The following is a 12,417-nucleotide window of genomic DNA, read 5'->3' as shown; positions in this document are numbered from 1 at the left end:
GAGGTCAGTACAGGTGCATCAAAGCTGGGACCGAGAGACTGAAAAACAGCTTCTATCTCAAGGCCATCAGACTGTTAAACAGCCACCACTAACATTGAGTGGCTGCTGCCAACACACTGACTCAACTCCAGCCACTTTATTAATGGGAATTGATGGGAAATGTAAAATATATCACTAGCCACTTTAAACAATGCTACCTAATATAATGTTTACATACCCTACATTATTCATCTCATATGTATACGTATATACTGTACTCTATCATCTACTGCATCCTTATGTAATACATGTATCACTAGCCACTTTAACTATGCCACTTTGTTTACATACTCATCTCATATGTATATACTGCACTCAATACCATCTACTGTATCTTGCCCTTTCCACTCTGTACCATCACTCATTCATATATCTTTATGTACATATTCTTTATCCCCTTACACTTGTTTATAAGGTAGTAGTTTTGGAATTGTTAGCTAGATTACTTGTTGGTTATTACTGCATTGTCGGAACTAGAAGCACAAGCATTTCGCTACACTCGCACTAACATCTGCTAACCATGTGTATGTGACAAATACAATTTGATTTGTGAGTTTTGGTGGGCGGCCCGCTCTTGGCTGGTTTGTTGTGGTGCCATATTCTTTCCTTTTTTTAATAACGGATTTAACAGTGTTCCATGGGCTGTTCAAAGTTTCCAATTTTTATATAACCCAACCCTGATCTGTACTTCTCCTCAGCTTTGTCCCTGACCTGTTTGGAGAGCTCCTTGGTCTTCATGGTTACCCTTGCTTAGTGGTGTTGCAGACTCTGGGACCTTTCAGAACAGGTGTATAGATATTCAGATCATGTAACACTTAAATAAAGTCCACCTGTGTGTAATCTAACTAATTATGTGAGTTCTGACGGTAATTGGTTGCACCAGATCTTATTTAGCGGCTTCATAGCAAATGGGATGAACACATATGCACGCACCACTTTCTGTTTTTTTATTTTGTAGAATGTTTTTAAACATGTAATTCTTTTCATTTCACCAATTTGGACTATTTTGTGTGTGTCCATTACATGAAATGCAACAAAATAGGAAGCACATCAACGGGGATGAATACTTTCGCAAGGCACTGAACACATTGCTGTATTACATTGTCAATTAATTTGCAAACATAAAAAAAAAAAAACTATATGGGGTAGTGTGAGAAAAAGGTGAGAAAAAAAAAATTCATCCATTTTGAATTCAGGCTGTAACAATGTGGAATAAGGGGTATGAATACTTAAGGCATGTAGTGTGCCTTCAAAGTGCATTCGGAAAGTATTCAGTACACTTCCCTTTTTCTACATGTTACGTAACAGCCATATTCTAAAATTGATTAAATGTTTTTCCTCAATCTACACACAATACACCATAAAAAGGTCAAAGTGAACAGGTTTAGGATTTTTTTCTAATTTATTAAAAATAAAAACAGAAATACCTTATTCGCGTAAATATTCAGATCCTTTGCTATGAGACTCAAATTGAGCTCAGGTGCATCCTGTTTCCATTGATCATCCTTGAGATGTTTCTACAACTTGGAGTCCAGCTGTGGTAAATGTAATTGATTGGACATGATTTGGAAAGGCACACCTGTCTATATAAGTTCCCACAGTTCACTGTGCATGTCAGAGCAAAAACCAAGCCATGAGGTCGAAGGAATTATCCGCAGAGCTCAGACAGGATTGTGCCGAGGCACAGATCTGGGGAAGGGTACCAAAACATTTGAAGTTTGAAGGTTCCCAAGAACACAACATCATTCTTAACTTCTTTGGGGTAGGGGGCAGTATTGGGTAGCTTGAATAAAAAAAACGTGCCCAAATTACACTGCCTGCTACTCAGCCGTAAAAGCTAGAATATGCATATAATTAGTACATTTGGATAGAAAACACTGAAGTTTCTAAAACTGTTTGAATGATGTCTGAGTATAACAGAACTTATATGTCAGGCAAAAACTCCAACCAGGAAGTGGGAAATCTGAGGTTTGTAGTTTTTCAACTCAGCCCCCATTGAAGATACAGGGTGAAATTAGTTATGTTTCACTTCCCAAGGCTTCCACTAGATGTCAACAGTATTTAGAACCTGTTTTGAGGTTCTAAACTCTAAAGGAGGGGCTCATAAGAGCTCTTTGTGTGAGTGGTCTGGCAGAGTGCCACAGCCTCGCTCGCTCACGTGAAAGGTAGCTACGTTCCACTTCATTTCTGAAGACAAACGAATTGTCCGGTTGGAATATTATTCAAGATTTGTTAAACATCCTAAAGATTGATTCTAAACATCGTTTGACATGTTGCTACGAACTGTAACGGAACTTCTTTTTACTTTGTCTGCTCCTAGTGAAAGCGCGTCATGAATGTGGATAACAGCACCTCACCCTTATTTTTGATGCAAACAAAAGGAGTTATTTTGACATTAATTATGGACATTATCGAACAAAACAAACATTTACTGTGGACATTATCGAACAAAACAAACATTTACTGTGGAACTGGGACTCCTGGGAGTGCATTCTGATGAAGATCATCAAAAGGTAAGTGAATTTTTGTGACGCTATTCTGACATTGACTCCATCATGGTGGATATCTGTTTGGCTTGATTTGGGCTCTGAGCGCCGTACTCAGATTATTGCTTTTTCTGTCAATTTTTTTTATCTGACACAGCGGTTGCATTAAGGAGAAGTGTATCTATAATTCCGTACATAATACTTGTATTTTCATCAACATTTTATGAGCATTTCTGTAAATTGATGTGACTCTCTGCAAAAATCACTGGATGTTTTGGAACTACTAAACGTAACGCACCAATGTAAACTCAGATTTTTGGATATATGAACTTTACCGAACAAAACATACATGTGTTGTGTAACATGAAGTCCTATGAGTGTCAACTGATGAAGATCAAAGGTTAGTGATTAATTTTACCTCTATTTCTGCTTTTTGGGACTCCTCTTTGGCTGGAAAAAATGGCTGGTTCCGCTAGCCTAGACATGTTAAATGGAAGACTCTTCCTAGAGCTGGCCGCCAAGCCAAACTGAGTAATCAGGGGAGAAGGGCCTTGGTCAGGGAGGTGACCAAGAACCCAATGGTCACTGACAGAGCTCCACAGAGTTTCTCTGTGGAGATGGTTATCATTCTTTAAGGTTCTCCCATCTCTGCAGTACTCCACCAATCAAGCATTTATGATGTCGCCAGACGGAAGCCACTCCTCAGTAAAAGGCACATGACAGCCCACTTGGTGTTTGCCAAAAGGCACCTAAAAGGACTCTGGCCATGGGAAACAAGATTCTCTGGTCTGATGAAATCAAGATTGAACTCTTTGTCCTGAATGCCAAGCGTCACATCTAGAGGAAACCTGGCAGCATCACGCTGTGGGGATGTTTTTCAGCGACAGGGAGCCTAGTCAGGACTGAGGGAAAGATGAACGGTGCAAAGTAGAGAGAGATCCTTGATGAAAACCTGCTCCAGAGCGCTTAAGATCTCTGGGGCGACGGTTCACCTTCCAACATGACAATGACCCTTAGGACCCTTAGGATACAGCCAAGACAACGAGTTTCTTCAGGACAAGTCTCAAAGTCCTTGACTGGCCCAGCCAGAGCCCGGGCTTGAAGGTGACGACATGGCTGATGTTTTCAATGTCTTCTTTGCTGAGGCATGGACAAGCACCACACCTCTTCCCCCTGCCCATGCCTACAAGGCAGGTTGAGCTGTGCAGCATTGGCCAGATAAAGCAAGCTTTGACCACACTCAGCCCATGTAAAGTGTGTGGGCCTGATGGCATTCCAGCCTGGCTACTAAAAGAGCATGCAGAAGATATCTAGCCCATGTCATCACACACATTGTTAACACCTCTTACTGGCAGGGGACTGTTCCTGCTGCCAGGAAGATTTCCAACATGTGTCCCATACCTGAAGCGTCAAACCCATGTACTACAACTGACTTGAGGCCTATCTCTCTTCATGCCTTGGAAAAATCTAGTAGAGCTTCATTATAAAAAAAACTAAATGGCAAGTTTTATCTGAGTGTACAAATCAGTATGCCTGCCTCCCAACGTCCAGCACTACTACCGCCACACTCCTGGCTGACAGCTAGACTCCAGAAAACAAACAATGGTGAGGGTGTTACTTGCTGATATGTCCAAAGCCTTTGATCGAGTAGATCACGCAAAGCTCCTGCAACATCGGTCTGACATTGAACTGTGTCAAAGGTTACTAGCTGGGTTCCATAGCTACACCACCAGAAGGCTACAGCGGGTGATGGCAAGTGGCACATTTAGCCCTTGGTCAGAGGTCACCTCTGGTGTGCCACAAGGTGGCATGGTTTCACCATTAATGTTTTGTCTTGGCCATTCACCCTCTGAATGGCACACATACACAATCCATGTTTCGATTGTCTGAAGGCTTAAATCCTTCTTTAACCTGTCTCCTCCTCTTCATCTACACTGATTGAAGTGGATTTAACAAGTGACATCAATAAGGGATCATAGTTTTCACCTGGATTCAACGGGTCAGTCTGTCAAGGAAAGAGCACTCAGTGCAGACCATGCATAGGATATATGCATGGTCCAATAATAATTTAAACAAATAATTTTGCAAATATGTTAGTGGCCTCATTTGGAGGTGGAAATTATATTTTGAATGGTTTCAGCATAATTTTATTTGAAATGTATATTTTGGAGTAGAATGTCATTTTTAAAAAGGTCACTGGAACAGAGCACCATCCTTCTAAATTATCCAGGGGGGACCCTGGAACCCTCAAAACGAGGAAACACCTATCTAGTTGTTAAAAATATATATATATATATATATATATATATATATAAAAAAATGGCCAATATTCCCTTCCCTCTGCATTCGATAGGATATGAATACGAATGTGACAGAGTTCCATCAGAGTTCCATCTCAAAACGTTATTTGATTAGGTCGACCGATTTATGATTTATCAACGCCGATACTGATTAAAATCGTCTGATTTTAATATATATTTGCAAATATGACAATACCGAATCAACTTATTTTAACTTAATATAATACAAATAAATTCAAATCCATTTAGTCTCAACATGTTCAATTTGATATAAATAATGCAAAAACAGTGTTGGAGAAGTAAAAGTGCAATTATGTGCCATGTAAAAAAGCTAATGTTTAAGTTCCTTGCTTAGAACACATGAAAGCTGGTGGTTCCTTTTTAACATGAGTCTTCAATATTCACAGTTAAGAAGTTTTAGGTTGTAGTTATTATAGGACTATTTCTCTCTATACCGTTTGTATTTCATATACCTTTGACTAGTAGATGTTCTTATAGGCACTATAGTATTGCCAGCCTAATCTTGGGAGTTAATAGGCTTGAAGTCATAAACATTGCGAAGAGCTGCTGGTAAAAGCAGGAAAGTGCTGTTTGAATGAATGCTTACGAGCCTGCTGTTGCCTACCACCGCTCAGTCAGACTGCTCTATCAAATCATAGACAATTAAAATAAACACATTGTCTTTGGTCATTAATATGGTAAAAAAAATTAAAAAGTTTATTCTTTCAGTGAAATATGGAACCGTTCTGTATTTTATCGAACAGGTAGCATCCATAAGTCTAAATATTGCTGTTGCATTGCACAACCTTCAATGTTATGTCATAATTCTGGCAAATTAATTACGGTCTTTCTAAGGAAAAAAAAGGTTCACACAGTTCGCAACGACCCAGGAGGCCCAAACTGCTGCATATACCCAGACTCTGCTTGCACAGAATGAAAGAGAAGTGACAATTTCCCTAGTTAATATTGCCTACTAACATTAATTTATTTTAACTAAATATGCAGTTTTTTTTTTTAAATACACTTGTGTGTTGATTTTTTTTAAAAGGCATTGATGTTTATGGTTAGGTATATTGGTGCAACGACAGTGCTTTTTTCGCCAATGCGCTTGTTAAATCATCACGTGTTTGGCGAAGTATCAAATCTAATTTTATTTGTCACATACACATGGTTAGCAGATGTTAGTGCGAGTGTAGCGAAATGCTTGTGCTTCTAGTTCCGACAATGCAGTAATAACCAACTAGTAATCTAGCTAACAATTCCAAAACTACTACCTTATAGACACAAGGTTGTGGGCAGAGCAGTTGCCGTACCAGGCGGTGATACAGCCCGACAGGATGCTCTCGATTGTGCATCTGTAGAAGTTTGTGAGTGCTTTTGGTGCCTCCTGAGGTTGAAGAGGCGCTGCTGCGCCTTCTTCACGATGCTGTCTGTGTGGGTGGACCAATTCAGTTTGTCTGTGATGTGTACGCCGAGGTACTTAAAACTGACACATTTAAATGTTTTCCTCACGTCGGCTGCAGTGAAGGAGAGTCCGCATGTTTTAGTTGCGGGCCGTGTCAGTGGCACTGTATTGTCCTCAAAGCGGGCAAAAAAGTTACTTAGTCTCCCTGGGAGCAAGACATCCTGGTCCGTGACGGGGCTGGTTTTCTTTTTGTAATCCGTGATTGACTGTAGACCCTGCCACATACCTCTCATGTCTGAGCCGTTGAATTGAGATTCTACTTTGTCTCTATACTGACGCTTAGCTTGTTTGATTGCCTTGCGGAGGGAATAGTTACACTGTTTGTATTCGGTCATGTTTCCAGTCACCTTGCCCTGATTAAAAGCAGTGGTTCGCGCTTTCAGTTTCACGCGAATGCTGCCATCAATCCACGGTTTCTGGTTTGGGAATGTTTTAATCGTTGCTATGGGAACGACATCTTCAACGCACGTTCTAATGAACTCGCACACCGAATCAGCGTATTCGTCAATGTTGTTGTCTGCCGCAATACGGAACATATCCCAGTCCACGTGATGGAAGCAGTCTTGGAGTGTGGAATCAGATTGGTCGGACCAGCGTTGAACAGACCTCAGCGCGGGAGCTTCTTGTTTTAGTTTCTGTCTGTAGGCAGGGATCAACAAAATGGAGTCGTGGTCAGCTTTTCCGAAAGGAGAGCGGGGCAGGGCCTTATATGCGTTGCGGAAGTTGGAATAGCAATGATCCAAGGTTTTTCCAGCCCTGGTTGCGCAATCGATATGCTGATAAAACTTAGGGAGTCTTGCTTTCAGATTAGCCTTGTTAAAATCCCCAGCTACAATGAATGCAGCCTCCGGATATATGGATTCCAGTTTGCAAAGAGTCAAATAAAGTTCGTTCAGAGCCATCCCAAGCCGTCTGCTTGGGGGGGGGATATATATGGCTGTGATTATAAATCGAAGAGAATTCCCTTGGTAGATAATGCGGTCGACATTTGATTGTGAGGAATTCTAAATCAGGTGAACAGAAGGACTTGAGTTCCTGTATGTTGTTGTGGCCACACCACGTCACGTTAACCATAAAGCATACGCCCCTCTTCTTACCAGAAAGATGTGTGTTTCTGTCGGCGCGATGCGTGGAGAAACCAGCTGGCTGCACCGACTCCGATAGAGTCTCTCCAGTGAGCCATGTTTCCGTGAAGCAAAGAACGTTACAGTCTCTGATGTCCCTCTAGAATGCTACCCTTGCTCGGATTTCATCAACCTTGTTGTCAAGAGACTGGACATTGGCGAGGAGAATGCTAGGGAGTGGTGCACGATGTGCCCGTCTCCGGAGTCTGACCAGAAGACCGCTTCGTTTTCCCCTTTTACGAAGTCGTTTTTTTTGGGGTCGCCGACTGGGATCCATTCCGTTGTCCTGGGTGAAAGGCAGAACACAGGATCCGCTTCGCAAAAGTCATATTCTTGGTCGTACTGATGGTGAGTTGACGCTGCTCTTATATTCAGTAGTTCTTCTCGACTGCATGTAATGAAACCTAAGATGACCTGGGGTACCAATGTAAGAAATAACACGTAAAAAAAAAATGCATAGTTTCCTAGGAACGCGAAGCCATCTCTTATCGGCGCCGGAAGTAATGAGGCTGTGATTCGATGATAAATTAACAGGCACCGCATTGATTATTTGCAACGCAGGACAAGCTAGTAATATCGTCAACCATGTGTAGTTAACTAGTGATTAAGATGTTTTTTTTAATAAGATAAGTTTAATGCTAGCTAGCAACTTACCATGGCTCCTTGCTGCACTCACGTAACAGGTGGTCAGCCTGCCATGCAGTCTCCACGTGGAGTGCAATGTAATCGGCCATGGGGCCTCCCGGGTGGCGCAGTGATTAAGGGCCAGAGACTCTGGGTTCGCGCCCAGGCTCTGTCGCAACCGGCTGCGACTGGGAGGTCCGTGGGGCAATGAATAATTGGCCTAGCGTCGTCCGGGTTAGGCCGGTAGGGATATCCTTGTCTCATCGCGCACCAGCGACTCCTGTGGCGGGCCGGGCGCAGTGCACGCTAACCAAGGTCGCCAGGTGCACGGTGCTTCCTCCGACACATTGGTGCGGCTGGCTTCCGGGTTGGATGTGCGCTGTGTTAAGAAGCAGTGCGGCTTGGTTGGGTTGTGTATCGGTGGACGCATGACTTTCGACCTTAGTCTCTCCCGAGCCCGTACGGGAGTTGTAGCAATGAGACAAGATAGTAGCTACAAACAATTGGATACCACGAAATTGGGGAGAAAAAGGGGGTACATAATTTTTTTTTTTAAATCGGGTTCCAAAATTGCCGATCACTGATTGTAATGAAAACGTGAAATCGTCCCTAATTAAATCGGTCGACCTCTAATTTGAATAGCCTAAAAATTTAATAATGAGGACTAATAATGAAAGAACAAACAATACCAATAGCCTACAGAAATATCAAATGACAAGTTTCAACTTCTAAAGAAAGAAATGAGCCATGCAGGTCAGGAAAATCACTCCATATGAGATTGAAAACCAAATGGCAAATAGAGTACCACAGTATGAGTCATATTACCAATAAAACTTAGCGGTCAAACAAGGAACTGGTTTCAATCATTTTTCCACCATTCAAGAAAGGTGATTGGTTACTTCTAGAACATGCCATTTACGTCAAAAATAAAGATTTGGTTGTAAAAAAAAGGATACTTTTCCTTAAATTCTCTGACTCCAGTGTTCCATAGACTACATGTGCATTTGCGGGGCTCAACAAAAGAAACTAAGCCACGCATCCTGCAATTCTCCCCCCAAATTCCCTTTCTCTCACTGAACTGCAATGCTGCTATTTTTATTAACTTGACCAAAGCTTTTGATACGGTAGACCATTCTATTCTTGTGGGCTGGCGAAGTAGTATTGGTGTCAGAGGCCATTGGCCTGGTTTGCTAACTACTTCTCTCAAAGAGTGCAGTGTATAAAGTCAGAACATCTGCTGTCTCAGCCACTGCCTGTCACCAAAGGCTCTATCCTAGGCCCCACGTTCTTCTCAATAACATAGCTCAGGCAGTAGGAAGCTCTCTCATCCATTTATATGCAGATGATAGCCTTCTACTCAGCTGGCCACTCCCCAGATTTTGTGTTAAACACTCTACAACAAAGCTTTCTTAGTGTCCAACAAGCATTCTCTACCCTTTACCTTTATTTTGCAGGTGTTCAGAACAAGGTTATGTGGTTTGGTAAGAATGCCCCTCTCGGTGTGAATACTACCGCTGAGGGTTTAGAGCTTGAGGTAGTCACCTCATACAAGTACTTGGGAGTATGGATAGATGGTACACCTTACTTCTCTCAGCACATATCAAAGCCGCAGGCTAAAGTTAAATCTAGACTTAGTTTCCTCTATCGTAATCGCTCCTCTTTCACCCCAGCTACCAAACTAACCCTGATTCAGATGACCATCCTACCAATGCTAGATTATGGAGATATAATTTATAGATCGACAGGTAAGGGTGCTCTTGAGTGGCTAGATGTTCCTTAACATTCAGACAGGCATCCAGTTACTGTTCGATTGAACATTTGAATGGGCAAAATGAGTGACCTTTGAGCTTGTTATGATTGTCGGTGCCAGGCATGCCGGTTCCAGTTCCAGTATCCAAGGTTTACCTTGGTGCGACAAAAAAAATAACATCCAGTCAGCAGTAGGGCTGTGGGCAAGGGCAGCTCATTGATGAGAGGTTGAAGGAGAATGGCAAGAATCGTGCAAGCGGGCCACAGACAGCAAAAAGTTGTCTAAGTCAGTACAAGTGGTTTCCTCGAAAGGTATCTCGGAACGCACAACTCGTCAATCCTTGTCACGGATGGGCTATTGCAACAGACGGCCACACCGGGTTCACCTCCTATCAGCTAAAAATGTGAATGTTTTCCTGGCACACGTTAGGTCTCTTGATACCAATTGAACACCACAGCATATCTGAACATTGTTGCTAACCAAACCCAATAGAGCATCTTTGGGATGAGATTGAATGAGCCATTCGCAGCATGAATGTACCGCCATCCAATCTGCAGTGATGAGAGCGTCAGCACGGACCAATATCGCTGTGGAGCGTTTCCAGCACCTTGTAGAATCCATGCCCTGAATAATTCAGGCTGTTCTGGGTGCAAAGGGGGGTCTGATCTGGTACTAGATAGGTGTACCTAATAAATTGTTCAGTGAGTGTACAATGCATTCGGAAAGTTAAAGACGCCTAGACTTTTTCGACATTTTGTTACGTTACAGCCTTATTCTGAAATGTATACGTTTTTCCTCCTTTTTATTTTACCTTTATTTAACTAGGCAAGTCAAATTTACAATGACGGCCTACCCTGGCCAAACCCTAACGACGGTGGACCTATTGTGCGCTGCCCTATGGGACTCCCAATTACGGCCGGTTGTGATACAGCCTGGAATCAAATCAGGGTCTGTAGTGATGTCTCTAGCACTGAGATGCAGTGCTTAGGCCACTCGGAAGCCCCAGATCTACATACAAATAGTACCCGCAAAACACCAGAAGGCCAGCATCCCGGAGTTGCCTCTTCACTGTTGACATTGAGACTGGTGTTTTGTGGGTACCATTTAATGAAGCTGCCAGTTGAGGACTGTTTCTCAAACTAGACACACTAATGTGCTTGTCCTCTTGCTCAGTTGTGCACCAGGGCCTCTCACTCCTTTCTATTATGGTTAGAACCTGTTTGCACTGTTCTGTGAAGGGAGTAGTACACAGCGCTGTACAAGATCTTCAGTTTCTTGGAAATCTCTCGCATGGAATAGCCTTCATTTCTCAGAACAAGAATAGACTGACGAGTTTCAGAAGAAAGTTATTTCTAGCCATTTTGAGCCTGTAATCGAACCCACAAATGCTGACGCTCCAGATACTCAAGTCTAAAAACCATTTTTTTTGCTTCTTTAAAATCAGCACAATAGTTTTCAGCTGTGCCAACATAATTGCAAAAGGGTTTTCTAATGATCAATTAGCCTAACACAACTGGACTGAACACGCAAACAAAAGGAGGAGTTATTTTGACATGAATTATGGACATTATCGAACAAAACAAACATTTATTGTGGAACTGGGACTCCTGGGAGTGCATTCTGATGAAGATCATCAAAAGGTAAGTGAATTTTTGTGACGCTATTCTGACATCTGACTCCATCATGGTGGATAAATACACTTCTCCTTAATGCAACCGCTGTGTCAGATAAAAAAAATGGACAGAAAAAGCAATAATCTGAGTACGGCGCTCAGAGCCCAAATCAAGCCAAACAGATATCCACCATGATGGAGTCAGATGTCAGAATAGCGTCACAAAAATTCACTTACCTTTTGATGATCTTCATCAGAATGCACTTGGATATATGAACTTTACCGAACAAAACATACATGTATTGTGTAACATCAAGTCCTATGAGTGTCATCTGATGAAGATCATCAAAGGTTAGTGATTAATTTGTCTATATTTCTGCTTTTTGGCTGAATGCATTCTGTGACTAGTTGCTGACCTAACATAATTGTTCTGCTTTCGCCGAAAAGCGTTTTTGAAATCGGACACTGTGGTTGGATGCTAGTGTCCCACGTACCCTAGAGAGGTTAACCATGTCTACACTTTATTTCTATCAATTTGATATTTTAAATTGACAAAAGTGCTTTCTTTCAAGGACATTTTTAAGTGACCCCAAACTTTTGAACGGTAGTGTATATATATTTTTCCATTCAAGTACTCCAGTTCAATATCATTTATTGTGTCAGAACCTAAGAAAAATATATATTTTCTGTTCATAAAGATGCACACTCACTGTAAAGAAACAGTGTAGATTTCAGGAAATAAAAAATAAAAAAATTGTACTGTGCGCCGGTTACCGTGCTCAATGGTACATTGTGGGAGGCAACCAGTCTGTCTAGATAAACTACTAAACAACTCAACATGGAAACGATAACATTACTAATTTGTTACCATTGACACTACACAACATGGCATAGGTTTAGTTAAGTAGTTTCCTGCAATAGTCTGACACACAGAGCAGTGGTGAAACAGTTAAGGTCTACTCCCCTCCCCCACAAGTCATTGACATGGCTGTAATATGAAGAGACAGGCACGCAAAA

General features: G+C 41.9%; 1 protein-coding gene across 2 annotated transcripts in view; it reads right to left on the bottom strand.

Annotated features, from left to right (window-relative positions):
* map1lc3a (microtubule-associated protein 1 light chain 3 alpha) overlaps positions 1-12,417 on the bottom strand; it is a 37,438-nt gene that overhangs the window by 8,513 nt on the left and 16,508 nt on the right. The gene's annotated exons all lie outside the window — the stretch shown is intronic.

This window comes from Oncorhynchus kisutch, linkage group LG5, assembly GCF_002021735.2.
Source record: "Oncorhynchus kisutch isolate 150728-3 linkage group LG5, Okis_V2, whole genome shotgun sequence".
Classification (NCBI taxonomy): Eukaryota; Metazoa; Chordata; class Actinopteri; order Salmoniformes; family Salmonidae; genus Oncorhynchus; species Oncorhynchus kisutch.
Note: the sequence above shows the minus strand (reverse complement) of the source record. Positions and strands in the feature narration are given on the sequence as shown.